At 34.1% G+C, this 25,025-nt stretch overlaps 1 pseudogene; it reads left to right on the top strand.

Annotated features, from left to right (window-relative positions):
- LOC149568915 (DNA mismatch repair protein MSH2-like) overlaps nucleotides 1-19,858 on the top strand; it is a 128,333-nt pseudogene extending 108,475 nt beyond the window's left edge.
- Nucleotides 19,859-25,025: the final 5,167 nt, after the last annotated feature.

Raw genomic sequence — 25,025 nt, 5'->3', positions numbered from 1 at the left:
TTGGGTGATGCTGAAACTTGTAGTGTTGGCCAATACAAAGTTTCCAATTGCCAAATCTTTCTCACCATTCATTGTGGGATCAAAATTTCTATTCCATCAGCTCTGAGTGGTTGGTTAAACCCTAAACCCAAGCTCTTACCATCTTGTTGAGCACTTAAACATTCTTAGGCACGCCAAACTGAAATGTCCCTAGGAATCACTAAATGCCATAGGGTAGCAATATTTTATGGGGCATATCTCATAGCTCATGCAAGGTATGGATGAAATTCTAGGTGCTATAGGACCATGTTGCAAAGACCTACAATAACCTCTCTCTCTCTCTCTCTTTAGAGATCTTACTCCATTTTGAGTTTGCAATGCCATCTTAGGTGATGTTGAAACTTGTAGTGTTGGCCAATACAAAGTTTCCAATTGTCAAATCTCCCCCACTATTTGTCATGGGATCAAAATCTTTATTCTATTAACTCTAGGTGGTTGGGGAAACCCTAGCCCTAGGCTCATCACATCCCTTTGAGTGCTTGAATGTTCTCAAGCATGCCAAACTGAAATGTCCCTAAGAGTCACTAAGTGCCATAGGGAAACCATATTTGATGAGGCATAATTCAGAGCTCATGTGAGGCATGGATGTGATTCTAGTTGCTATAGTACCATGTTTTAGAGACCTACAATAACCTCTCTCACTTTTTGTAGATCTTCCTTCATTTTGATTTTGCAATGCCATCTTGGGTGATGCTAAAACTTGTAGTGTTGGCTAGTACAAAGTTACCAATTGCTAAATCATCCACATTGTTGGTTGTGGGATCAAACTATCTTTTCCACTAGCTTTGGGTGGTTGGGTAAACCCTAGTCTCAAGCTCATCCCATCCCATTGAGCACTTGAACATTGTCAGGCATGCCAAACTAAGACGTCCCTAAGAGTCACTAAATGTCATAGGGTAATGATCTTTCATGGGGCATATCTAAGAGCTCATGAAAGGTACGAATGCAATTCTAGGTGCTATAGGACCATGTTGCAGAGACCTATAATAACCTCTCTCACTTTTTGGAGATCTTGCTCCATTTTGATTTTGTGATGCCATCTTGTGTGATGCTAAAACTTGTAGTGTTGGCCAGCACAAAGTTGCCAACTGCCAAATCTCCCTCACCATTCATCGTGAGATCAAACTATCTATTTCGTTAGCTCTAGGTTGCTAGGTAAACCCTACCCTTTAGCTCATCACATCCCTTTGAGAACTTAAATTTTCTTGGGCACATCAAACTCAAATGTCCCTAAGAGTCACTAAATGCCATAGGGAAGCAATCTTTGGCAGGGCATGTCTTGGAGCTCATGCAAGGTATGGATGCAATTCTAGGTGTTTAGGACTATGTTGTGGAGATCTACAATAATCTTTCTCACTTTCTAGAGATCTTACCCTATTTTGATTTTGAGATGCCATCTTAGCCGATGTTGAAACTTGTAGTGTTGGCTAGTACAAAGTTGCCAACAGCCAAATCTCCCTCACCGTTCATTATGGGATTGAATTGTCTCTTCTATTAGCTCTAAGTAGCTAAGTAAACAATTTTCCCAGCTCATCCTATCCCATTAAGTGCTCCAAAGTTCTTGGGCATGCCAAACCAAAATGTCCCTAAGAGTCACTAAATGCCATAGGGTGATGATCTTTGATGGGGCATATCGTGAAGCTCATGTGAGATATGGATGCAATTTTGGGTGCTATAGGACTATGTTGTGAAGACCTATAATAACCTATTTCACTTTTTGGAGATCTTACTCCATTTTTATTTTGTGATGCCATCTTAGGTGATGTTGAAACTTGTATTGTTGGCCAGTACAAAGTTACCAACAACCAAATCTCTCTCACTATTCATTATGGGATCAAATTGTCTATTCCATTAACTTTGGGTAGCTAGGTAAACCATAGCCCCAAGCTCATCCCATCTTATTGAGTGCTTGAACGTTCTTAGGTATGCTAAACCGAAACATCCCTTAGAGTCAGTAAATGCCATAGGGCAGCAATCTTTGATAGGGCATATCTTAGAGCTCATACAAGGCATGGATGTGATTCTATATGTTATAGAACCTTGATTTGGATCCCTATAATAACCTTTCTCACTTTTTTGAGATCTTATTTTCTTTTGATTTTGTGATGCCATCTCAAGTGATGCTGAAACTTGTAGTGTTGGCCAGTAAAAAGTTGCTAACTACCAAATCTACCTTACCATTCATCGTGGGATCAGACTTTCTATTCCATTAGCTCTGGGTGGCTGGGTAAACCCTATTCCCAAGCTTGTTCCATCTCATTTAGCGATCAAACATTCTTGAGCACACTGAACCGAAATATCCCTAAGAGTCACTAAATGTCTTAGGGAAATGATCTTTGACAGGGCATATCTTAGAGCTCATGCAAGGTATGGATGCAATTCTAGCTTCTATAGGACCATGTTGAGGAGACCTATAATAAGCTCTCTCACTTTTTAGAGATCTTATTCCATTTTTATTTTGTGATGCTATCTCGAGTGATGCTAAAACTTGTAGTGTTGGCTAGTACAAAGTTGCCAACTACCAAATCTCTCACCTTCCATCATGGGATCAAATTTTCTCTTCTATTAGCTCTAGGTGGCTAGATAAACAATAGTCCCAAGCTCATACTATCCTATTTAGCACTCGAACATTCTCGAGCACACCAAATTGAAACGTCTCGAAGAGTCACTAAATGCCATAGGGCAAGGATCTTTGATGGGGCATATCTCAAAGATCGTGCAAGATATGGATGAAATTATGGGTGCTATCAAACCATGTTGTAGACACCTACAATAATCTCTATCTCTTTTTGGAGATCTTATTCTATTTTGATTTTGTGATGCCATCTTGGCTGATGTTGAAACTTGTAGTGTTGGTCAATACAAAGTTGTCAACTGTCAAATCTCTCTCACCTTTGGTCATGGGATCAACTTGTCTATTCCATTAGCTCTAGATGGATAGGTAAACACTAGCCCCAAGCTCCTCCCATCTCGTTAAGTGCTCAAACATTCTCGAGCATGCCAAACTGAATCATCCCTAAGAGTCACTAAATGCCATAGGGTAGTGATCTTTGATTATGGCAACTAGATATGTCATCTCATCGAATGATGGAGACAAGTGATCGAAGGTAAAGGGGTGATCATGCATCTCATTTTGAACATGTTATTTTTTTATGATAATAAGGTAATCCTTGTTTGTAAGGTCAAGAAACTCAAGGTCACCTATGCAATACCCCAAAATTGGCTCATTGCTATGATACCAATTCTGGTCTATCTAGATCAATTCTAAAGTCCTATTTCACTAGGAAAATCCTTGTTTGACATTAGCTACTTGACTTAATTGTCAAATGTAGAAAATCCTAATCTGCATTACTCACACTCTTTATTTAATTCCTAAGTATTGACTCAAATTAGCTACATTAAACCTATTGATTAAATTTAATTTAATTATAAGTGTTTATACTTTAATTAAATTAAATTAATTCTTTAAATAATGTACAAAGGAATTAAATATATTTGATTTAATTAAATATTCTCATTCTAATTGTTGAATTTAATTATTCAATTTAGAATACTCAATTATGAGGTCATATTTAATTTCCTTAAACCAAATATCTTCTCCAATATTCTCTCTTCAATTCAAAAATGGAAACTCTTAGTTGACTGAAATAATAAAAGGAATTAAAATAGCTAACTCCTTATTCCACTCAAAAGAAATTAGTTAACTTCCTTTTCATAAGGAAACTTTCAATTCTAACTAAATCTTATTTCTAATCTCAACCGTCCATCCAAATTGATTTCAACCATTGATCAATTCTTGGATTCTATTTAAGAAGCTCTCAATTCCTTATTTCAAAAAGAAGGGGAGGTCAAATCTTATTGCTATTGAATCTCTGCTGAATTGTGCACTCATTATTCTCATAAGTTTTCCATCATTTAGATTTTAAAATTATCTAGATTTAATATGCATACATCTAGATAATTTTACTTTATATGTTCTTAAATTAGTTACATAATCATTCTAGATTACTTTGCACACTCATATAGATTAGTTTTCTTTAAATCCTTCATTCTTAGAGGGTCTAGTTGCCTACACCTCAAATATGAGGATATTAAATAGGCAAAATCCTTCTAGATAGAAGGCAACAGGTCATCTTGCAGAACTCCTCTTGGGTGACCAATCTCATGTTCATTCTAGGATGAATCCACATATAAAGATGGTGTTGAAGTATGTATGTTAACAGAGGCCACATTCCACGCATACATTTCTGGCACCCACCATGGGGCCAAGAAATCAACTTTCTAGCCTCATTCTTCTTATTTTGCATTTTTTTTTTGTTTATATCTTGTCTTGCAGGTTTGAATTGTTGCGGGTTTGGAGACACTTTGAGAACACATCCCACAATCATGAGCAAATGAGCATTTGAGAAACCTCTTCCTCTTCTCCATCTTAATCTTCTTCTATTTCTCATCTTCTTCTTCTTCCTTCTCATGTTCTAAAATTTAAAAATAAAAAATTGATCAAAATTCTTTTTTTAATCATTTTTATGAATTTTCATAAAAATCATAAAAAGAAGACCAAATTAATGAATTTTTGTTTGAAATTTTTATTGAAAGTTCTAAACAATAGGCAAAAATCACATGCAAAATTTCAAAATTTTCTAATTAAAGCTCTATTTTATAATTTTTTTAATGATTCTGTCATCTGTGAATTATTTGAGCAAGTAAACCAAAATTTTTTTATCTAATTTTGTTTCAGTAGGTTTGAGACAATGGCTGGCGTACACGGTAAAAAGTCTAGAATTTTTGGATCAAATTTCAATTTTTAGTAATTCTTTAATGATTTTTCATTCAAAAATTAATTTACCTTTCAAATCATTGAATTAAAATCTCAAACTTTTACTGAGAATTTATATTTATATCAGAATACCCCAATCAAAATTTCAGATTTTCCAGATTTAAAATAAAATAAAAATAATTTTTTTATGGTTTTCCATAAAATAATTAATTTATGAGATAAATCTCAACATTTTGATCTAAAATTTTTATTGCCAATTTGGAACACTTTTAAGCACTCACAATAAAAATTTAAGATTTTTTTGATTAGAAATTCATTTTAAATATATATTTTTAATGTTTTTAATAAAAACATTAATTCATGATGCAAATCCTTGAGTTTTAATCAAACTTTTTTATTACAGGTATGTGGCAAGGGAAAATGAAGGATATGGGAGGATTTTAAATTAGAAAGGAATGAACTTGAATGATTAATCATTTTTCTTTGAATGCATGTTGCAATTAAATTTAAAATCCAAACACACTCTTGAATGCCTTCAAATATAAAACAATCAAATTGAATCTTGAATGTCTTAATAAATTGACAAATCTTTCATTTGAATGAATGCACCAAAAACTCAATCTTTAATGTCATGGATTAAAATCTACATGTCTTTCATTGGAATGAATGCTAAAACACACTCTTGAGTGCCTTAAAGAGGACAAATTTTCATTGGAATGCATGTTAGTAACACACTCTTGAGTGCTTAAGGATCAAAGAACCATTGTGATGAAATATTTGGATTTTTGTGCTTAAAATTAATACATTTAATCTTGAATGCTTAAAACAATTGGCTCTTTTCCCTATCAATTTCTTATGTTGACGATGCTCGATTTACTTTTGTTGATGAACTCTCGATTTATTATGTTGACGATCCTATAAGTTGGAAAGAACCTTGCATGCTAAACACGAGTGTCTTCAAGATTAGAATACAAAATCTAAAGATTCATTGGGAAAGAACAAGTGTCTTTTAAACCCCAAGGCCACTTACGTATTCACTCCTCTCGCACCTTTGCATGATCTTGAGTGCACGAGAAATAAGTGGATTTGTTTTTTTTTTTTAAGAGGCCTGCTTAGGGATTTCATCACCCCTTGGGATGACCTCAACTCTTGTGTTCTGGTGGAGTATAAATATCAAGAGGTGAATCGAAAGACACCTCTCGTTGAAGTATAATCTTGTCACTCTTGGCTAATCCCCAAAGAACTTTATACTTTTGGGAAGTGAAGGTAGAGATTTGGGGTACCTTCTCCTCTTAGCTATGTGGCATTATTTTCTTTCATCTACAGATATGGGCCTCATGTACTTGTGTATATCGAGGACACCTTATAGTTGATATTTTTATATCCTAGTTGAAAGCCTTGATAGGATTGTTGATGTGTTTGGAATGCTTGAGTATTCAAAGTCTAAAATATGCATAAACAATAAACAAGTCATAACTCTTGAAATGGTGAGTTAAACATCTGATGAGAAACTGCTTGAAAATGACAACTCTACTATCTTCTTCAATCGTCACTGGTCTATGTTGTGAAAACACCCTACACAACTCTATTTGTAACTATCTAATACTAAACTATCTTGGTTGAACACTTGTGACCCACATCTGAACTAGTCTCTTTGCTCCATTATTCTACTTGTTCTATTGTGTTGTTATCCATTGTTATCACAATAGTCAATCTCTTGGTTGTTCTAGCCACTCACTATTCATACCTTGGAAAACATCACCCTTGTTGTCACTTGCACCTACTTTGAGATGATGTTTTAAGTGTGGTCTTAGTCTAAACCTATCAAACTTTTACTAGCTGTGATTATTGCAACTAAGGGTAGAAGAGAGTGTTTTTCATTCACATAAACCTAGGATATTGCAATGGCTAATAATAAATGCACTAAATCCAATATTCCAAGCAATTAAGAAACAAATCCAATCCAATGAGTGCTCAACATCACAGAATGAAGGAGGAAGATAACACATCATCAAACAAATTCTTCTTGCAAGATTATTTACCTTCCTATAATGTTGAGTCCAAGCCATCTCAAAAAAATCCACAAACGCCCAAGAAATCTTGAAATATTTTTGAAGATAAACCTTGGGAACCTAAACCAAAGCATGATTTCACCCCTTTTGGAAGTTCTTATGAATCAACTTTGGAAGCACTTCTTCAAAAGAAACTCATTGTTTTGCCTAAAGTCACTTTGGTTGTAGTCTTCTTTATGAGTAATTATTGTGCCTATTGTAGACATAATCTACATGAAACTTTACATTGCATGGAGTTGAAAAATAAAATCTAAGATCTATTGGATGTTGGCATAATTCAAAAACTTACGAACTTATCTATCAAAGATGCTACTCTCAAGCTTGATCACCATCATGAAACCATGTCTAGCAATGGTTCAAATGCAACTTCTACTTCTTCCAACATGTCATCACCTTCTAAAGTGCCTAAGCTTTTCAACATACCTCCGCCAAACAAAGCATCTAATTATTTTGCTATTGACTATGTGTACCTTCAAGGGCTGCCTCTTAAAGAAACCCAAGCTAATCTTGACTTAGCTACAAACCTCTTCCCTACTAGTCAAACTAAAGATCCAAAACCTTCATGTGCTACTACTCCTATTATTCCCACTCCAACTATCCCTTCACTATCTCTTCAAGAGCCTAAGATGCAAACTCCACATTCTACCTTGTCCTTAGAAGTGGATCCATGTCAAGAGGATTTTAAAAAATCTAAAGATCAAGATCAAGAACCCTCACATATCCCTCAAGATGTTATCCCTCATCTCAAGAGCCACATAGTCCTCCATCTCCCATATCATGCCTCTCTACTATGCAAGATCATGATATTCCTTCCACCATCCCTAATGAGATTATTGAAGATCATGAGGAAAATACTTTTCCTATGCTATTTGAAAATCCTTGTCAAGATCAAAGTATCCATTCTTGTTCTACTTCTCCACATCCACTTCAAAATTATACTCAAGCTTTAAGTTCTCCTATCAAAGGTGTTTCTCCTATTAAGTATTTTCATGAGTCTATTAATGGCCTAGGTCATGTTTTTCACTCTAAGGATTTTGATATCCCTATTCACTATCCATTTGCATCTTCTAAATCTATTCTCGGTCCTTATCCATCTAAGCTAAAACCTTCAAGTCTTCCATCCATATTAGGACCTTATGTTCCTCTATCTCCTACTTCCATGCTCAGCTCATTACATGTTCCTCCTACCCTACCCCAAGATCAACAAAGATACACATACTTGAACTCTTCACATCCACCTTTCCATCTAAATGAGTCATATTGGCCTCATTGATCCATAAATCCCAAGTCCTTTGGAAGAAATTTGGATGATCAACTCAAACACAAGTCCATGAATCCATCCTCAAAAGTTCACTATGTCTCCTCTAATCAACATGTGAATGTCAAGAAGGAAAATACACAAAAGAGACTGCAAAGGTCCACTATTCAAAGAGCTCAACTGAGAAAAGTGTGGGTTCTTAAATCTATTATTGAAGAAATGTGTTCCAAAGCATCTAGTGGAAAATCAAAAGCTATATGGATTCCCAAGTCTCTTTTGAAGGACTTGAATATTGAAAACAAATCAAAGTTGACATTCAAACTTCCAAAGGTTTCCACTCCATCTCCTTCCCAAAATCTTCCTAAAAAGGCTTCAAAACCTTGTACTCCACCCCTCTCACAAATGGCTTTGTTACCTCATATTTCTAAGCCTTAATCTATTTCATCCATATTTCATCCATCATTCCACTACCCTTCAAGGTGTGTGCCAATGTTGATCTTGCCTAATATCTCATCCACCCTCATGAGATCCTCTATATCTTATGTCTACTTGCCATCCTTGCTTGTTTCAGTCTTCCAAACCAACAACCTTATCCTCCATCCACCTCTCATTTTCCTATCATTTCCCTTCCATTACCTTATCAGCATCTTTGAGTGTACCTTGCTATGGCCTTGGCTTATCATAACTTATCTTTTTTATAAGCATGCTATATAACTTGAGAAAGGCTTTAATTCTTTCCAAAAACTCTAAAAATTCAAAAAAATGAAAGGAAAAAGAAAGAAAAAAGAAAAAAGGAAAAAAGTGCCTTGGTGAAAACCTAGAAACAGGCACCTTGGTAGCAAAAGTAAAGAAAAATAAATCTGTCCTATGGTGAAAACCATTTCTTGCAACACCTTGGACAAGTACCATGATGAAAACCTAGTAAACAGGCATCATGCATAATTTTTCCATCCATGACATCCTATCATGATCTTGCTTATCCTTGAGATGTCCTCATTCTCAAAGTCATTCACTCATAACCTCCATTAAAAAAAAGTTGCCATCCTATTTAATTAACCCTTTGGTCTTGATCAACGAAAGAAAGAAGAAAACTCAGCTCTTAGCAATCTCTTGACATGGTCATTTTCTTGGATTACTTATGTGACACCCTTCATTACACCATGAGCTTATATTGTTATATCTTTTTCCCTAGCTTGGGTAATCTTGTGAAGACTTTCCTTGAGGGTAACATTCACCACTTCATACTCCTTGCCTATCCATCTCCACTTATCCACTAGCTTGCTACTACATCTCATCCTACACCTTGCTAGACACTGAAGGAAAATCAAGGGAATCCTTCTTGAGAGCTAGTAATCTCTAAAAAAATCTAAAAATTGCAAAAAGTCCTGAAAAAAATCTATTATCTTGGAGAAAACCTAGCAATAGCACCTTGGTAATAACAAAAAAAAAATTGAAAATTCCAAAACCTACAAAAAAAATTGAGAAACAAGAAAAGTGCCATTGGTGAAAACCTAGAAATAAGCATCATGGTAGCAAAAAGGAGAAATTTATTCCAAGAAGGTGAAAACCAGGTAAATAGGTGCCTCTTGTTCCTAATGCTCCATCTGGCAACAGATCTTCTGGCTCTCTGTATAGTTGCTTCATTGCTTTTCCTACTTTCCACTCACATATCCATGGATTGAGTCTTATCACAGCTCAGGAGCATTCCCCTTCAATGTCGCTCCTTTCGAGATTCTCCTTATAGAATCTCTTTTGTGACAATCACCATTTGTTTTGGTTGTGTCTGCCTACTGTCACTAGTGTCACTCTTTTCAAGATTCTCCTTATAGAATCTCTTTCACTACAATCACCAGTCATTTTGGCTGTGTTTTCCTATTTTCACTAGTGTCACTCTTTTCAAGATTCTCCTCATAGAATCTCTTTCACAATAGTCACCAGTTGTTTCAACTGTGTCTACCTACTTTGGCTTAGGTAATGTTTTCGAATTCTTGTATGGAAGATATCTCCTGCATTAGTCACTAGTCATCCTAGTTGTGTTTGTCTACTATCGCTTAGACCTCTTAGGTTCTTCACCTTGAAGTTTCCTCTTTGGCCTCAGTCACTAGTCATTCTAACTGCATCTGCCTATTGTTGTCACCCTACTAAAGAGATTTCTTTTAAACATACTCTGGATACTGATACTTGACATCAATCATGTAAAATAAAAATGAACTCAAAATGACATACTTGGTAGGATATGCTGAGCTCTTTTCTAAATTTTTGCTTTATCATGTCTCCTCGAGCAACTTGATGCCATTTCTGACTAGAGAAGTAATGACTGGGGGCAAGATCTTTTCTTTGTTATCTATTTGTAGTTTAGTTCCAAAGCATCTAAAACATTCATGAAAGAGGGGTGTCCACAATAAGAGCCTCCATCTCGTGTTGGATGACCATGTGTACCTTGACTCCTCTTAATTGGACAATCAGTAAGATTGGTACTTTTCCTTGTCTGATGAAGTGAATTCTTCATGCTTTAGTAATATCTAATACTTGTCCTGCTAAGTGAACGTACGGGTCACTACAAGTACAAATTACAAATGTTGTCCTAGGATATAGATGCAAAGGTCATTGCAGACATACTATTTATTGATTGCTTAGCATAAGAAGGATCTTTTGTGTGTTTGGCATGTCTGCATGCAAGCAACTTTTTGGTCATCCTAGCATTTATGCTCTGATTCTTATGTTAACTTGTTATATTAAAAGGGACAAATGTTCTGGTCATTCTAGTTTCTTGTGCCTCGAATGCTTACAGTTAACTCTAACAAACCTATGACATATGTCCTAGTGATATTTCCATGATTGCAAAGTCAGTGGTAATTGTGCGACATATAAGCTTTCTTTAAGTCCAGTGATGATAAATTGTCGAGGCTCAGTAACCAGACCTAGGGTAATTGCATACTTCACTTGCATAAGCATGCGATTCAATTGCAAATGTACTTTCACCTTCTATGATGAGGGATTGTTGATCTCTTCAAAGTATCATGTTTCTTAATGACTGCACAAATAATTGATCAATCACTCTCTTGGCTATTTTGGCTACTTTGAATCCATTTTTGGGATCGAATTCAAAATCTGACACACCTAAGTGCCTTAAAAACATGTTTTAATTTTTTGGGCCCGACGCGATTGAACACTTGTGCAATCTAAATTTTTCTGATATTTTGGGATTCTTGGAATTCTTTCAACTCAAACTTTGTTATATTTTCAAAATCCATTTTTGAAATATACAACTCAGGTCAATCATGGTCAATTCTAGTTTTGGTCAAACTTGGTCTTCTAGACCTCAAAACCATGTTGAATTAATTCTGAATCTTCTTCTGATTTCTTCTACATTCTATTGAATTTTAGATTTCTTCTACTACTTTATGTCACATTTCTAGTGTGTCATCTTTCAATTTTGCTCTCAAGGGGGCATGATGATTACATCATTGAATACTTATTGCTCGGGGTAGGCCTGGAATTTGACTATCACCCCTGCCTGTCATATGAATTTTTGATGATGGTTGAGTCATTTTGATACCTTTCATTTTATGTTCAAAAAATTTATTGATTGTCAAAACAAAATTATATGAATAATTTAATAAATTATTTTTTAATTTTAATAATTTTTCACTATAATTTCCAACATATTAAATATTAAAAAAAAATTCAAAAGTACACCATCTAATATTCCAATCTATAAGAAAAAAAATTCAATTAAAATTATAAGTAAACATTTCATTACTATGTTACCATCATTATGAAAATGATTTAACCACACAAAGTTTTCTAGCCATTCCATTCAAAATTTTCTTTTAACTGGAACTTTTTGCTTCCCTTGAGTAGAAATATTTGGCCTATCTTCAATTTCATCATTAAAACTAAACCCTTCCCCAGTTTGATTTATTTGTTCATTTAAATCTTCATCTGAAGAAGTCCCAAAAATTTCTTTTAAAGTTTCTTTCAAATTTTTATTGTGAGATTGTTCATCCTGATTTAGTAATGAAATACAAGAAACATCTAAATCTTTTTTTTCTAGGCCACCTGTACATTTCTCTAATAGTTACTTGTTTCCTTCTCTTTGAAGACATTTTTTATATACTTGAAAAAATAAATATAACATTAGTAACTATGTATGAAAATAAGAGTTATGAAAACTACATACAATTTACCTTATGTGATTCAACATAGGAATTTTGAAAACTACATAAATATACCTTATGTGATTCAATTGATGAAGAAGAATTTTAAAGCTACAAATAAAACAAAAATACAATTGTTTGACAAAAAATAATGGTTTTGGTGATATGATTATATAGATACAAATTGGAATAAGTATAATTTAGTAACAAATAAAGAAAACTCATATTTACAACAAATTTCTAAATTTTTCATATTTGTTTTGAAAACAATAATAAAAAATAAGTACAAGTCAATCATATATTAACAAATCACGGATGTTTCTAAATTAATATAAGAAAATGTTAACACATAGAATATTTAATTTATAAGATTAAAAATATAAAATCATAAAAATATTAAAGAAACTTTTCAACTTTCTAAAATTAATATATTTAATTTTAAAAATGTTAAATCAATATAAATATTGACAAGTTTCTAAAATCAAATGCTTTATAAAAAAGATTCTAAAATAATAATAATTACAAATTACAAATTACAATGAATTAAGCTAAAAATATAGAAATAGATATATATAATTAATATTATAAAATACGTTAACAATTAAATCACAATATTATTTATTAGTAAGTTGAGTTTCTAAAATTCATATATTTTAGATTCTAAATTACTATTAATATTCAAAATATATATTATATAATAATTAAGATATCTTATATTTTATTATGCATATATTACATATATTTTAATATAATTTTATATCTATATTAGTAAGTGAAGTATTATATTATTCTTATAAGAGATTTTGACGGTTTATTAAGAAATCTAATTGTGAAATCTACAGTTATAAAAAAATTTAGCCTGTCAATGTGTACAGTCTTTAAAAAAATTAGCCTATCATGTATGGTTAAAATATCAAAAAATGGCAAATATGGGCATCAATTTCCAAGCCTATCTCAGGGAATCTTGTTCCCATCTTATGTCCTCATCATTCAGGGCATCTCACCACTAGGGGCATCTTGTTTCCCTCTTTCTGGCATCTTTTTCATCTTTTCATCATTTGATTACAGGTATCGGGATAATCTAAACCTCGACTCCTGACGATCAAGCCTCATTTTGGGGATGATTCTATGACTCATAATTCGATCTTGCTATCTTTTATCAATTTTAGGTATCTAGGTGTTCTATCTAGATCCTTAAAGATTAAGCTCCATTTTGGAGATAATATTTTAAATGCTTATCAATTTCAGGTATCTAGGTGTTCTATCTAGATACTTAAATATTAAGTTATGTTCTAGAGATAATCTTTTAAATGCTTATCAATTTCAAATATCTAGGTGTTCCATCTAGATCCTTAAAGATTAAGCTCTATTCCAGAGACAATATTTTAAATGTTATTGCTCTCAAGTATTTAGACGTTCTGTTTGGATCCTTAAAGAATATTAAGCTTCATTTTGGAGACAATCTTTTAAATTCTATTGATCTCAGGTATCTAGACGTTCTATTTGGATCCTTAAAGGTCAAGCTTCATTCAAGAGATAATCTTTTAAATGCTCACTACTCTCAGGTATCTAGGTGTTCTATCTAGATCCTTAAAGGTTAAGCTCTATTCTGGAGATGATCTTTTAAATGCTATCAATCTCAGGTATCTAGATGTTCTTTCTAGATCCTTAAAGATTAAGCTCCATTTTGGAGATGATCTTTTAAATGCTATCAATCTCAGGTATCTAGACATTTTGTCTAGATCCTTAAATGTTAAGCTCCATTCTAGAGATGATCTTTTAAATGCTATCAATCTCGGGTGTCTAGACATTATGTCTAGATCCTTAAAGGTTAAACTTTTTTATGAAGCAAACCTTTAAAATTCTTATCAATTTTGGGTATCTATGTATTCTACTTGGATTCCTTGGGATTAAGCTCTACTCTAGAGATGGTCCTTAAAAGCTTATTAATAGGTCTTTGTATCATCAACTTTAAAACAAATCTCATTTCTTGATCCTCACATCATGCTTTTTGATTTTCTTTGAATTGAACGTACTACTCGCACATTCATTCAAAGAGAGGAAAAATGTAATACCCTAGAATTGGCTCATTGCCATGATACCAATTCTGGTCTATCTAAATCAATTCTAAAGTCCTATTTCACTAGGCAAATCCTTGTTCTAACATTCACTACTTGACTTAATTGTCAAATGTAGAAAATCCTAATCTACATTACTCACACTCTTTATTCAATTCCTAAGAATTGACTCAAATTAGCTACATTAAACCTATTGATTAAATTAAATTTAATTATAAGTGTTTATACTTTAATTAAATGAAATTACTTCTTTAGCTAATGTACAAAGGAATTAAATATATTTGATTTAAGTAAATATTCTCATTCTAATTGTTGAATTGAATTATTCAATTTAGAGTACTCAATCATGAGGTCATATTTAATTTCCTTAAATCAAATATCTTCTTCAATACTCTCTCTTCAGTTCAAAAATAAAAACTCTCAGTTGACTGAAATCATAAAAGGAATTAAAACAGTTAACTTCTTATTCCTCTCAAAATAAATCAGTTAACTTCCTTTTCATAAGGAAACTTTCCATTCTAACTAAATCTCATTTCTAATCTTGAACGGTCATCCAAATTGATCTTGACCATTGATCAATTCTTGGATTCTATTTAAGAAGCTCTCAATTCCTCATTTCAAAAATAAGGGGAGGTTGAATCTTATTGCTATCGAATCTCTACTGAATTGTGCACTCGTTATTCTCATAAGCTTTCCATCATTTAGATTTAAAAATCATCTAGATTTAATGTGCATAAATCTAGATGATTTTACTTTATATGTTCTTAAATTAGTTGCATAATAATTCTAGATTACTTTGCGCACTCATATAGATTAGTTTTCTTTAAATCCTTCATTCTTAGAGGGTTCGGTTGCCTGCACCTCAAGTATGAGGATATTAAACACGAAAAATCATTCTAGATAGAAGGCAATAGGTCATCTTGTAGGACTCCTCTTGAGTGAACAATCTCATATTCATTCTAGGATGAATCCGCATATAAAGACTGTGTTGAAGTGTGTGTGTGTGTGTTAACATAGGCCACATTCCACACGTACAACCTATAAACCCAAGTTGCCTTAAACCTAACCATTTTTGTTTTTTGTTTTTTTTTTCTAAATAATTAGACTCAATAAGTGTTTTGAAAGTCATTAAACCTTATATAGGACCTCTACATTACAAAAAACCACTTGGTTAAGTGCTAGGAAGAGTTAGTGCAAAAATTATTTTTTGCAAGAAAAGTTGCTGACAACTTTTTAGCAATTTTAGCAATTTTTTGGATAACCTTGAAATTGACCTTGTAACCAATCAAACTAACTAGTAATTGGTTGGAATGGATGTCAAATGATGAAAATAACCTCTATGAATTTAGAGGAGGCATAAGGTGTTGGTGATTATTAAGTTTTTTAAAATGGCGAGGAATCACTGCTAATGTTAAACTTGTATATAGGACCATTGAGTTATTGTCAAATATCATTACTTCCTATTTGGAAAAAAAAACTCATACTTTGTCAGAATGAAACACCAATTTAGTTGCATGTTATTTCTTAATAGATTTAGTGGAAGATTTTAAGGATCTTCTTGGTTGTCTTAATAGCCATTTCATGGGGTTTTAAATATAATCACTTCCCTTTGCAAAGAGTTGTCCAAAAATCAGCAAATTACATGTTGTTGCAAAGAAAATATAGTCATAGGATGTTGGAAGATTGTTTCCACTCATAGGATGCTGAAGAATCTCTTGGAAGGAAGGAATAGATGATAGACTAAAGTTTGCGAGATAGTTATTAGGTGTTCCTTGAAGTGTCTAAGATGTTAGTTTGAAGCAAGAAGTTGATTATGATCCATTTCTCAAATTTGCTCATTTTTTCCTTATTGTTTTCCAAGTCTTTAATATAGAATGTGATCAAGTAGTTTTGTCAAGTTGGGTAGAAGTTTGTTCAATGTTGTAACCAAATTGGAAAGAGTCTTTGAAGACACTTATGAAGATGGGAAAGGTAGTTTGCCTTAAAAGTGTTCTTGCTAAGATTGCACTCTGCATTATTTTGGATGCAATTTACATTAAAATGAAAGACATGAAATGTACTTAAAATGTAAATAAGAAAAACAAGATATATATTATGATAACCAATAATGTCATACATGAACAAACATATAATATATTATGATAACCAATAATGTCATACATGAATGGACATATAATATATTATGATAACCAACAATGTCAAGTATGAACCAACATATAATATATTATGATAATCAATAATTTCATACATTAACAAACATTTAATATATTATGATAACCAATAATGTCATACATGAACAAACATATCATATACTAACCAATAATGTCATAAGTCTAATAGTGTCATGCATCAAATATATGTCATACATCAAATATAAAATGTCATATATACATCAAATGTATATCTAATATGTCCACTGACATAAAATCCAACATTTATGTCCACTAATTCCTATACAAGTGTATCTATCAACTATATCTTCTCCTTCCCATGAGGGGAAGGAAACAAATCCCTAGAGGTCTTTGGTCATTGTGTGGAGGGAGATGATGGGGATGATGGGGTCTTCCTCACACGCTCTCTCATCCTCTTGTTTAGGCTCTTCTCTAACTCAAGCTAATACAAAAAAAGTAGATATGAATCAATAATTATTATACATTGAAATAAAATATATGTACACACAAAATTAATCATTTTCCTTCTGCCATCAACTAGTCACTCTATACATCCACCTCAAAGGCTCACGAATGATTGGGTGTAATAAGGCACTACAAAAATTCAATCAATATAATCACTTATAAATAAAATTAGAAAATTTGATACTAACTATTTTAAACTAAAACTAAAACCAAGAAAATTCTTTCATACCTTGGTCAATGGCTCTAAACAAGCCATCATTGCAGCAACTCCATAATCGATGGATTGGTGAAGATAAGGAGGAGTCTCAGAGGTCAATAGTTGCATGTCATATAATAAAATTTACATGAAACATGAAACATGAAACAAATATAATCAAATGAATTAAATTAACATGAAACAAATGTACCTTTATGAAGCTCATGTCATGCCTAGGCTCGGAGTCCCTTGTGAATGTTGATGGTCTAGTAGAGAACTGATGCACATGCATAAAATTTTTTTGTTAATCTTTCATATCATTACTTAATAAATATATGTATTAATTTAAATTTTTAAATGGATACATACCTTTCAACTCATCGATGGGATGAAAAATGGGGCCATGGAATCTATACTAGGGCCGCCAACACTCTTACCTTGAATTTTGAACAATGTCAATACATGCTAATTAATTACTCGTTCACTATACATATGAAATGTGATCAAATTAGTTTATTATAACTAAAATTTACCTATGTGTCAATGTCAAATGTGTCACTCAGGAACTCATTAGTGACTAGCCCATCATCCATACTAACTCCAACATGACTACCAAATGTGCATAAGGATCCACATGATGTGCACATATGACCATGATGCACAAAAGGCTCCTCCTCAAATAATGGACTTGTGCAATGAATGAGGGTCTATGTCAAAGCGTTAATAGTCCCTAGAGTGCTAGCCTCTACATGTTCCTTTACAACTGAAAGAATAATCACATGCTCACCCTGTGGGTTGAAAACATATGCCTTAATTACATTACGGTCATGACATACCCACGACCTCTCAAATGATGAATCCCTACCTCTACCCTGAGATTCTAATATATCAAAATAATTGGGGATCTCCCCAAGGACAAATTCACAACACAATTTCTTTAAGAAATACATTGGAACCTCGTGATTATTGCAAGGAGAGGAATCAAAGACCAACCACCATCTATCCCAAAAGTTATTTCTAATACCATAATGTATGCAATGGATGGGGAACCTTTTAGTTGTATGTTTAATAGTATCTTATTCTTTGGGCTTTTTAAACAATGCAAAAATGCTACTTTTGGTATTTTAAAAAAAAAAATTTACATCTTGATATGATAATTTGTGTGCATAATATCTTCTTTGTTCATCCCTCTTAACACACAAAATATCCAACCGACCACTAATAGAAGCTACATGGGTCATAATGGAATCGAGGGAGGATGCCAATTGTGTTCTCATTCGATTGGTTTGTCCACAATCTTTCAACCTACCAATGAGTGCTTCTAATTCATTTTTCTCTCTTTCTATTTCATTCATTATGTCATCTTGGGTGCTAGGAGGAGATCTTCCAATCGGTTTAGGTTGTGGAATTTCTTGCTCTTGTTGTAAAGGGTTTTGATTTTCATCTTGTGGAGGGTTTTCAGTTTAATCTTTTGGAGGGTTTTCATTTTGATTTTGCTGATCTGGTTGAGGATTTGGTAGTTCATTATTCACATTTCCTGATAAGAAACCAATTGCAATTTAAATAAATAATAAATGTAAAGAAAAATTTAAAAAAACTTACAAAAAAATGCAAAAACAAGAGTAGAAAACATACAACTTGATCTTGATCTTGAACTTCGGTGGCAAGGAAGCATTTTTAGGAGGTGCATGATAAAATTCTTCAATTTCTTCAATCCATATGCATGCTATGAGGAGAAATGAAAGTAGTATAAAATGGCTTGTGAGTTTGGAGCCCATTTATAAAAATTCTTACTTTTAAAAAGTGTGTACACGCTATAGCACGTGCATGCTATAGTGCATATGCACTTTTAAAGTTTGAAAAAAACTTTATGTGTCATGTTTTTGGCACCACAACTTAGTGTACATAGCTATAAAGAAAATTGATTTTGAAATTGACAGTTTGGTTTTTTGTATCTTGAAGCACTAAATTAATGATACTTGTAATATGTTCTATATATATCAACAATATTGTTAATGTTACTTATCACTTCCTTTTTTGAATAATCTGAAGTGTTATAGATATTTTTTCATTAATATTAATTCAGAATTCTAGTTTCATATGATTAAATATCTATTACGTTGCATCTAGGTTTTTGAAGTGATTGCCAATATACTTTCTGAACTAGGTGTTTTCTTAGTTTTTCTAATCTTGTTGTGAGCTCTTCAACACCGTATGTGAGGCCAGATATCACTTCACTGGTAAATTCTTTTCCAAAGAATATGTTTTCAATTTTATTTTTCTTATTTTAATTGTCTCTAAAATTATGTTGGTTGTTCCTTGTTAAATAAAATATATGTTTTCCATGTCTTCAAGTTATTAAGAGGAATGGCACATTACACTTAAGGGGAGTAGGCATCCTTGTGTTGAAGCTCAAGATGGTGTAAATTTCATACCAAATGATTGTTGCCTTGTGAGTTATGTAAATAGGATTTAGATGAATGCCTACTTTTTCATCTTTACTTTCCTTCATTACATTAAAATAATATTATTATCCTTTTAAGAATGTTAATCATATGGTTGTTTTCTAGGTGAGGGGTAAAAGCTGGTTCAAAATCATCACTGAACCAAACATTGGAGGTAAATCAACATTCATTAGGTAGGTATGGTGTTTTATTTCAACTATGGCACTGTAGATTGTTTATTTTCCTATACATCACCCCACTTAGTATTTTTTCTATTTATATATTTTATTTTAAAAGTGAACCGAGTCAAATTAAACTAGATATTTTAAAATTTTGTGATTTTGTTTTGGTTTAGATATTGTTCAATCTAACATTGTGATGGGGACACAACCCAAGAACAGAATGGACACAACAGAAAAAGGGAAATTGTATTAATTGAAAAATAAGCTAGTACATTTAGTATAGAGAAAATAAACTTCAAGACATGCCCTAAGGGCTTACAATAGCATAAATGTGGAGATAATTTCTCCTTTCAGTACCTCCTCTCAAACTCCACTCTGAACTACCTTTTACAATGCTAGGAATCTCCTTAAATAGACCTTGGAGGGTTAAAGACTAGGAATACATTCTAGAAAGTGCTAGTAGGCATCCATCGACCAAATAGAAGGCTCCAAAAGCTGTGTTAGAAGTCGGTACAAATCTAGAAGAATCTAGAAACAGTAATCGAACTTTCGGGAGGCATAACTTTTGAACCGTAGCTTCGATTGACGAACCGTTTACATTTTCGGAAAGCTCTCAAAGTTCTCTATAGCCCTATGGACAAGGTTCACTCGTCCCCAATTTTTTGGCCCTTTTTAAGGTCATTTAATGCCCCTAACCTGACTTTGAAGCATTCTTAGGAGGTCTCCAAAACCCGAAAAACTGCAATAACTTTCAAACCGTGGGGCCTTTTGACCTGATTCTTTTTCTGGAATGCTTTAAATCACAATTACATTCATCCATCCAATTCACACCTTCTAGTTTACCAAAATGATGGCCTAATTACATACTCCTATTTTCTCAGGATTTACTAGCGCACTGATAGTGGAACTGTGAGAGTTGGAACCTTTACTTGACCCAAATGGGTGTCCAAAAATGAAAACACATAAAATAGAAACTAAGTCTAAGTACATTTTTTTGGGTGACACAGGATTGCCCTTATACCTCTGGATGCTCCTACATCAGACACCCAGGGTAGATTGAAAAGTGACCCTATCACTTTATGAATGGTAGAGGAAATCCCAAATGGGAAACCTTAACTGCTGAAATCCAAGTTGAGTCCTTGATCAGTCGTCCTTTCCATTTGACCAAATACTCTTCATACTACTTGTTTTTGGTACTCCTACCCACACGATGATCTAGAATGTCTTCTATCTCCTCCTTCTTAGAAGCAGGAATTGGACATGGCTCTAACACCAGCTCCTCATCTGCACCATCATCATGATACTCTGTTAAATTTGCAATGTTGAAAATGGGAGAAATGTGAATACCATCTGGTAGCTCCACCTCATATGCATTTCCTAAGTCATGTTTTTTCAAAATTTTGCAGGGGCCAAATTTCTTCATTTTCAGCTTGTTGTAAGTACCGGCTAGAAATCTTTCTTTTCATAAGTGCAGCATGACTAGATCCCCTACTTGGAATTTCTTATGTCTTCTCCTTTGATCAGCCCTAGCTTTATACTCTTGATTCATCTTGGTAATGTGTGCCTGAACCTCCTCATGTAGATGCTTGATATGTTCAACAAATTCTTCTACTTCAGCACTTGTCCTCTCCCCTTGCTCTATCTTCCTCAATTCTGGTGTAGTCCTTGGGCTATTCCCATATACAATTTGGAATGGTGATTTTCCAGTACTCCTATTTATAGAGTTATTGTAAGCAAACTCTTCTTTTGGTAGAATCAAATCCCATCCCTTGGGCTTATCCCCAACTAAACATCTCAACAAATTGCCTAGACTTCTGTTTACCACTTCTGTTTGGTCATCAGTTTGTGGGTGATGTGTGGAACTGAATTTCAAGTCTATTTTCAACTTTTTTCCACAATGTCCTCCAAAAATGACCCATAAATTTAGTATCATTGTCAGAAACTATACTCCTTGGAAGACCATGTAGTCTTACCACCTCTTTTAAAAACAAGTCTGTAATATGGATAGCATCATGAGTTTTGTGGCATGGAATGAAATGTGCCATTTTGGAGAACCTATCAACCACCATGAATACTGAGTCATTTCCCTTTTGTGTCTTTGGCAATCCAAGAACAAAATCCATACTTATGTCCTCCCATGGCCTTGATGGAACAGGAAATGGCTGATATAGGCCAGTATTTTGACTAAACCCCTTGGCAACTTGACAAACCTAGAAACTCTGTACAAACTTCTTCACATCCTATGAAATTTGAGGCCAAAAATAATGTTCTCTAAGAATGGCAATGATCTTATCTTGACCAAAATGTCCTGCCATCCCTCCACTGTGTTTCTCCTTAATCAGATTTTCCCTCATGGAACTCCTTGGAATGCAAAATTGACTACCCTTGAACAACATGTCATCCTGAATCAAATAGTCTAACCACTTGGTTCTATCTACAGCAATAGGTTCTTTACAAGATTTCCATGCTTTAGCAAAATCAGGATCATCGGGGTACAAATTCTTGAGTTCATCAAACCCAACTACTTCAACCTGCATTACTATAAGCAACAACTGTCTCCTACTTAGTGCATCTGCAACCCTATTAGATTTTCCACTTCTATGCTTCAACACAAATGTATAACTTTGCAAGAACTCTACCTACTTCATATGCCTCTGATTCAATTTACCTTGGCTATTTAGGTACAGTAATGCCTGATGATCAGTATAGAAAGAAAATTCCTTTGGCAATAAATAATGCCTCCATTTCTTTAAGACCTAAACTATTACATAGAACTCATGATCATAAAAAAAATACTTCTTCTTTGCATCATTCAATTTTTCACTAAAATATGCAATAGGCTTACCTTCTTGGCTTAATACAACCCCAATAGTGCTACCACTAGCATCACAATCCACTTGGAAAACCTTTCTAAAATTTGGAAGTGCCAACATAGGTTGTTCTGTTACCTTCTTCTTTAGAAATTCAAAACTTCTCGTAGCTGCTGCAGTCCATTTGAACTCTTTTCTATCCCCTCATATTATATCAGTTAGGGGTGCACATATGCCACTGAAATTCTTAATAAACTTTCTATAAAAACTAACCAAACCATGAAATGATCTTGCCTCGGTAGCAGACCTTGGAGTAGGTCATTCCAAGATGGCTTTTACCTTCTCTGGATCCATTTTGAGACCTTCAGGTGATATAACAAACCCCAAATAGACTAACTCCCTTTTTGCAAAGATACACTTCTTCAGATTAATTAATAGTTTCTCTTCCCTTAGTCTTTCAAGGACACTACGCATATGTAGTAAATGTTCTTCCAAAGTCTTGCTGAAAATTAAAATATCATCCAAATAGACAATACCAAATTTTCCCAAGAACTTCTTAAGTACCTCATTCATGAGCCACATGAAGGTTCTTGGGGCGTTCGTCAATCCAAAGGGCATGACTAACCACTCATAAAGACCCTCCTTGGTCTTGAAGGTTGTTTTCCACTCATCTCCTTCTCGAATCTGTATCTGATGATAGCCACTCTTGAGATCTATCTTTGTGAAGTACTAAGCTTGATTCAAGAAGTCCATAAGATCATCCATCCTTGGCAAAGGAAACCGATACTTGATGCTTATCCTATTTATAGCTTGAGAATCTATACACATCCTCCACTCTCCATCCTTCTTTGGTGCGAGTACTGCAGGTACTGCACATGGACTCAGGCTCTCTCAAATCAAGCCCTTCCTCAATAGCTCCTAAACCTGTCTATTTAGCTCCTCTGTTTCAGTAGGAGTCATCCTGTGAGCAACCTTGTTAGGAAAACTAGCTCCTGGAATTAGATCTATCTGATGACTGATTTTCCTTACTAGTGGCAATCCATCTGGAACATTATCAGAGATAATATCTCCAAACTCCCCTAGTAAATCTAAAACTTCAAGTGGTATTTCACTACTACCTTCTTTATCTTTCCTAGGAATCAAAGCATAGCACATATGTTGATGTTTCATCCATCTAAAAACTTCCTTCCATCAACAAGACAAATCCTAGCACTGCTACATACCTTTTCACCTTCCTTTTTCATGGGCTTCAATTTGTGGCGAACTCCATCCTTTGTCAGAGAGTATGTGTTTGCATGTCCATCATGTATTGCATGTCTATCAAACTGCCATGGTCTACCCAACAATAGATGGCAAACATCCATCGGAATAACATCACTGAGAACTTCATCATGGTAACTCCCAATTTTGAATTTCACTAAACATTGTTCACTTACCAAGACCTTATGATCATCTTTTACCCAAGCAATCCGATAGGGCTGGGGATGTTTCTCCCTCTTGAGCTTCAGCTTAGAGACCATCTCTTCTGATACCAAGTTATCAGTGCTACCACCATCAATGATCATGTCACAACATTTATCCTCACACTTGCATCTGGTATGGAACAAACTCCTCCGTTGTCCTGGTTCAATCTCACCACTTAGTAGGACTCTTTAATTTACCAAGGCCTCTCCTCTTTCTACATCCTTTGAATGTGATGATTGTGCATCCTCATCCACATAAACAACCCTAGCTTGGCCCTCAGCTCTCCTATATGTCCTTCCTTGTCGTTCAAAGGCACGATGACCTTCTTCATTGCAATGGAAATAGGTACCACGAAAGCCTCCCCTTCCTTGTCCATGTCCTCTACCTCTTCCTCTCTTATTTCCAAATTCTTGATCATGGGAGCGGTTGAAACCCTCATTCCTCTGGTTCCTGCTAGTACCCACATCTTCATTTTTCTTTTGGGTTTCAATGTGGCCTCCAAATGATCTACCACTTCCCCTTCCTCCTTGACCACACCCTCTTTGTCTTCCTTCAAACCTTTTATTCATCTTCTCTTCAACTCATAGGGCAAATTGGTATGCCTCTTCAACGCTAGTCATTCTTACCAGATTTAATTCCTCCTGGATGCTAGGTCACAACCCACTGATATAACGAGAAACCTTCTCCTTATTTTCTTTTGCATGCCCCACTCTAATCAAGAGTCAATAAAATTCCTCTGTATATTCTTGGACTAATCTTCTTGCTTGCTTTAACCCATGCATCTTCTTAAACAAATCAAGCTCATAGTCCACAAGAATGAACTGCTTCTTCAATTTGTCCACCATGCGATCCCATCTTGTGATCTTCTCCTTTCCTCTTCTGTTTCTTTCCAATTGAACCTCTTGCCAC

Source organism: Cupressus sempervirens, chromosome 3 (genome assembly GCF_028749045.1).
Source record: "Cupressus sempervirens isolate cs-2001-9-10 chromosome 3, ASM2874904v1, whole genome shotgun sequence".
Lineage (NCBI taxonomy): Eukaryota > Viridiplantae > Streptophyta > Pinopsida > Cupressales > Cupressaceae > Cupressus > Cupressus sempervirens.
This window is presented reverse-complemented; position numbering and strand designations above follow the sequence as displayed.